The sequence below is a fragment of the Triticum dicoccoides genome, chromosome 4A (assembly GCF_002162155.2).
Source record: "Triticum dicoccoides isolate Atlit2015 ecotype Zavitan chromosome 4A, WEW_v2.0, whole genome shotgun sequence".
Taxonomy (NCBI): Eukaryota; Viridiplantae; Streptophyta; class Magnoliopsida; order Poales; family Poaceae; genus Triticum; species Triticum dicoccoides.
This window is the reverse complement of record NC_041386.1, coordinates 82214380-82220382: the sequence shown is the minus strand read 5'-3', so window position 1 is coordinate 82220382 and position 6003 is coordinate 82214380.

The window sequence follows — 6003 nt, the reverse complement described above, 5'->3', positions numbered from 1 at the left end:
GGGGGGTTAGTATAGGGCTTCCAACGGTTTTGTCTTCCATCTCCATTAAATTAATAGAGTTAATACTCTGACTTATTTATCAATGTCGCGAAACCGGTCGGGAAAATAGGCATGTCAGTTAGTTGTTGGTCGAGAAAATCACATTGGTTGCAGTTTACAAACCGATATGAATATTTCTTTTCTGAATCTTAGTCACTCTATGAGCAAAAGTCAGAACCGTCTGAGATATTATTGGTATTCCAGTCGGTTTGTGCTATAAAATCGGTTGTATCCTTAATTTCCATGGCTATGCTCATTTCTGTTCTCCAGCCAGCCATGCAAACATAATTGACAGCAACTGATCTATCACAAATCTCAAAAGATCAACATACATTCATCTCATTCACCATACACATACACATACACATACACATACACATACACATACACATACACGTTCACATTCACATTCACATTCACATTCATCTTATCATAGAAGCATCACATTCATCATGTACATCACATAAGCATAACAAATTACAAAATTAACAAGTGGCACACGTTATGTTGAGTATCGTATTAGTTAGGAAATATACAATGGACTAGAATTTATTTCTATTTTGTCATGTACTCCAAGTTGATCATGTACTCCTATATATACGTCCACGAGGCTCAAGTAAGAAACAACAATTCCTGAAGATATGCTACACATGTTGTTTCAATGTGATCTGGCCAGGAGTCTGTGGTCTGGTCTTGGTATTCTTGACCACATCAATCATGCAATACAGATAGATAGATCAGGATTAGCTATTTTGGAATTCATTCTCGTGGAACCAGATTCACCGCTGGAGATCATGCCAAATGTTAACCAAAAGGAAGCTATTGCAGCAGGATGCTGGTACTTATGGTGGCTGCGCCGACGCCATACACAGCATGACTCGTGCCCTCATGCTTTTCGGTGGCCTATTTCAGTCTTAAGCTTGACTGGAAATTACAAGAAAACTTTACTACGAACGCAAGAGCAGCGAGATCATAAATGGAGGAAGCCGGAGGCAAGGTATATTAAGTTAAATGTAGACGCTTCTTTCCTTGCAGATGAGGGTTCTGGTGCCACAACGGCTGTCCTAAGGGATGAGAAAGGGAGATTTATTGTAGCTCAGTGCAAATTTATTCAGTTTGCAGCAGATGTCGTTACAACTGAGGCCATGGCAATGCGAGATGGCCTAATTTTGGCAAACACATTGGGATTTAACAGGGTTCAATCGGAGTCTGATTCCTTGAGTGTGGTGAACTGTTGTCAAGGACAAGACCAGTGGTGGGATGCAGCGGCGGCGGTCTTTGCTGAATGCATTGACACGGTGACTTCAATAGGAAAGGTCATCTTTTCTCATTGTTTTCATGAAGGAAACTCGGTAGCTCATGAGCTAGCTAAATTCAGCTTTTGTAATAAGTGTGAGACTAATTGGACTGATGAACCACCTGGGTTCTTAGTTCCATATCTAGTGAACGATGTAACTCTTATTTGATCTTAATAAAGCTAGCCATAATGGCCTTTCCCCTAAAATAAAAAATAAAAAATAAACAACAATTCCACTATATCCCATATATTCCTCCAAGCCGCCGCAGCTTCCGCACCGCGCCGCCTCCGGGGCTGTCGATCTCCATGACTGCCACCTGGGGCCGCGCTGCCCATACCTAAAATTCGTCCGTTGGTCGTGTTGACCGGCTGTCCTAAAAGTTTTTTTCCTGATCCTTTGATCCGGGATTTTCTTCCTCGCCGATTGCATTGATCGGCATTTCTTTTTGTTTGCATCTAAGATCTGTTTGCGTCATACGCCTTTCGTCATCTACAACGCACATTAGTGATATTTTTTGTTTACAAACTCCCTAGGCGGGTGGCTAATCTTAGAAATAACTATTTTTGATACAATGCAAACGGTGATACTCAATCATCGCCGACGACTCTAGCCTTCACCGGCTGCAACGCGCGCACTGGTACGGCGGTCGGTCGCATCCTACACTGGCCCTTCGTCCTGCGCGCGTGCGTGCCGCGTGGTGCAGACGGCCGCTAGCGCCTGCCCACTAGGCCATCTGGATCCACTCCGTTGTCGATGCATGCATCACGTGCAGGATACTTGCACGTGTTCTATGCGGGTATGCTTGCATGCATGCGTTTGCTGTTGGCTCGTCCGACTGCGTGGACATACTCCCTCCGTTCATTAGGCTGCTTGTAATGGATAGTATTATAAGTTAGTATCATACATATGAGTGTATGATACTACCTTTCTAATGTATAGTATCATATAGTAATATTATAGATGACTTTATTTATTGCCATGCATGACACATAGTAGTGTAGCATTTATTATGATACGGTATCATAATATGATACTCAACCTTCTCTTTCTTCATTTAATTCTATGCCACATCATCTAAATTGCCTGGTTGGCATGCATGATACTAGTTATGATACTCCCATTACGACCAGCCTTAGGCCAATTCCACCGCACGACCCTATTCTGTTCGGTCCCGTCTATTTGGGGTAAAACGGACTGGCCCAGCGCGCGATGGCTCGGACCCATCTGATCCGTTTTGTGTGCGGGCCGATCCATTTCAAGCGCAAACTTACGCTGAGTTTGAGTCGTGACGAACATCAAACGGACGCGCGCCTCGTCCGCGTCGGGGCCGCGAGGACGGCAGCCACCTACCTCCCACCCGCCCCATCAATGCGCACGCGCGGGCGGCCCCGCCTGTCATCCGCCCAGGCGAGGGGTCGCGGTCCTTTTTAAATGAAAACCGTGGACCAGTCGTCGTCCACACTGCCCCACGCCACCCCGCGGCCTCCTCGAAACCCGACAACGTCAAACCCTAGCCCTCCCCCGTCCTCGAGCTCGCCGGCCGGCCACCTCGAAGCCATGGGCTTCTGGAACCGCAAGGGGAAGCACGACCGCGAGGCCGGCTCCTCGTCGGGGCGCCGCGCCGGCTCCGTGAAGAAGGAGGAGCCCGCATCACCACCACGCCGGGCCCTCGCGCCGCCCGCGTTTTCCATCGCCCCCACGCCCGCCGGCGAGCGCGACCGGCACTACATCCGCGCGTCGGTGTGCCGCCGTTATTGGGAGACGAGGACACCACTCCCCTAGAGCGACGTCCACCTCCCCAACAACTGGCACTTGTCCGCCGACCGTGTGCCGATCCCGCCGGTCCCGGTGAGCGGCCGTGCGCGCCGTGAAGAGATCGAGCGCCGCCGCCGCCTCCTCCCCGACGACCTGTACTACGACGACAGGTACGCCCCGGACTCCTCCCTCTGGGATACCTGGCTCAGGGACGAGCACGACGTGCGGCGTGCCTCCTTCTTCGCCGGCACGGCGTCTGGGCCGCGGCGGCCACGTCGGGAGCGTGCAGCGCCTGCTCCCCAGGAGCACGGGCGTAGGCGGGTGCGCGGCCTCACGCCCACGCTGCCGCCTTCGCCTTCGCCATCTCCACCACCACTTCCTTGCATGACAGAGAAGGAGGAGGCCCGTCTCATGGCGTGTGTCATGGAGGACTCCATGTACACGCATGATGAGCGCCAATGGAAGGGTCTCGAGGAGATGATGGCCCGCTCCGCCGCCGGCGAGTTAGCCATCCCCGAGCTGGAGATGGTGGCCGCGGAGGAGGCGATGGAGGAGGAGCCGGTGGCCGCGCTCCACCCGGGTCTGGTGGGTCAGGGGTGGGGCTGGTCCTGCACTGCTCCGAAGATGGCTGCCACCGTGGGTGTGAACTGGTGTGCCACTCCGCCGTGGTCACCGGAGCGGGAGGCGTCACCACGGGAGGAGGTCGTGCAGGCACCTCCCGCCGTCCAACCCGCCCTCGTCTACCACGCACCGCCGGCCCACCTCTGGACGCCGCCGGCCTACGTGGATCTCGTTAGCAACGACGACGATGCCGGCGGCCACTGAAGCCGACGGCCACTGAAGACGGCGGCGGCATCGACGGGCACGGGCCGGAACGCGTCGGCGGCGGCCGTTTTTTTATTTTCTTTTTTATGTTTAATTATGTCAAGTTATACGTGAAACTGGGCCGTTTTGTGGCCAAGGACCCTAACTTAAGTTTTAAGTTTTTTAAACTGCGTTTATTTACTTTTTAAAGTCATTTTATTTAACTTTTTATGTTTTTTAAACACGTCCAATACGAACAAGATTTTGGGCGAGGCCGCGCGCCGGGCGCAACCACGACCCATCGGACAGACGCGAACATGGACGAATCCATTGCCGCCCCAAAGGGACAAAATCCGGCCAAACCGGACGTCCGTTTGGGATCATGCGGTGGAGTTGGCCTTAAAGAGTGTACTTCCAACATTGTTAGAGGATCACACTATCTTAAAGTTTAATCGATTTTGTACAAAAATATATCAATGTTTATGAAACTAAATAAGTACTCTCTCCGTTTTAAAATAGATGATTCAACTTTGTACTAACTTTAGTATAAAGTTGAGTCATCTATTTTGGAACGGAGGGAGTATACGATAAAAATATATTTTATCATGATTCTAATGCTACTAATTTGATGACATAAATGTTATATTATTGTATAAATATAGTTAAATATATTTTTTGGCTTTCCAATAAACTTGAAAATACACTCTTTAAAGGACGGAGAGAGTACGCAACGATCCTCATACCACGTCCGCCCGTGCAGACGCACGTCGCAGGTGTTTCGCCGTCGGCGCGCACAACTTTGCAGAATCATGTGACGATCGTCCTCAAGTACATACCGATCAAAGAATCCTTTGTTTTTTCCCCGGCCCTCGCGTCGCCCCCCTGGGCGACTCGGGGGCGACTAGGGTTCCGCGGCCGCCGCCACCCCCCTCCACTCCCTTCTTCCCCTCGCCGCTACCGGAGACGGCCGCCGGGAAGCCTGCGCGGGCGCCGGTGAAGGTGGCGGCGAGGATCTCGGCGCTCCATCCCCTCTCGGAGGCCTGCGGTTCCTGGGGCGGCGGCCCCAACCGGAGAGGCGGCGTCGTCGGGCGGTGGGCGGCGTTCGCAGGGGTGCTGGCCAGTGTGCCTGGCCGCGCGTGCGGCGGGTGGTTGGTGGAATCTGGCCGCGGCGCGAAGATTTCTTCGTCAGATCTGGAGGTTCGAAATCCCTTCCCGGCTACCTCTCTCTCGCCGTCGGCGGTGGCTTGTGATTTGCTCTCTGGCCCTGGCGTTGGTGCGAGTTGGTGGCCAGCTAGGGGACCGGGGGAAACCTTGGCCGGTCCGGCCGGTCCGGCGGCGGCAACGCCCAAGGGCGCTGCTTTCCTCCATGGGGGCGCAGCCGAGGTTCCCTGCTTCCACCCCGACCCACCCTGCCCGGGTGAAAACCTTATATCCTCTCGGATTTGGCGGCGGCGGCGCCTTGCGCGCCGTGACCTTGCTGGAGGCGCCGTTAGGGAGGCGGGATGCGGTCGGGAGGCGCTGCAGGTGAGGGACGGGGCTGCCTCCTCTTCATCGTCCGATTCCACGAAGCGTATTTCCACCTAGCTGGGCATGGACCGTGGCGGAGCGGCCGGCTAGGGATATCCCAAATTGAAGTGGCCGCACTATGTCCACCTTCCGATGTGAGGGCGGCATTCTTCGAGCTCTAGGGTGAGCTCCTCGAAACCCCGACGGTGTGGCGCCTACGAGCCATGGCGAGGGGGTAGGGTCCCTCTTCGGTGATTGAGATGGAAGATGTTGTTCCCCTTCTTCTCTAGATGTTCCTGGAGCATGGCCATCTTTGAAGGTCGGATATGCCCTGCTTTGCTGCTCTGCTTTTCCTCATATGATCCTAGTGTGGAGTGCTCGGCCTTTGCAAGCTGTAATCTTAATTTCCTTTGCATTAGCTGCTTGTGGAGGTTGTAGTTAGCGTTTCAGTCCAGTGTTCCCATTGTATCCTTCTGACCGCTGTAATTTTGTTGTTTGCTGTAACTCCTGGCCGGTTGATGGCTTTGTTAATTCAAAGCCGGGCTCCTCGCGAGCCTTCGTTCTAAAAAAAATACATACCGATCAAGCAAGCAACGGGCTG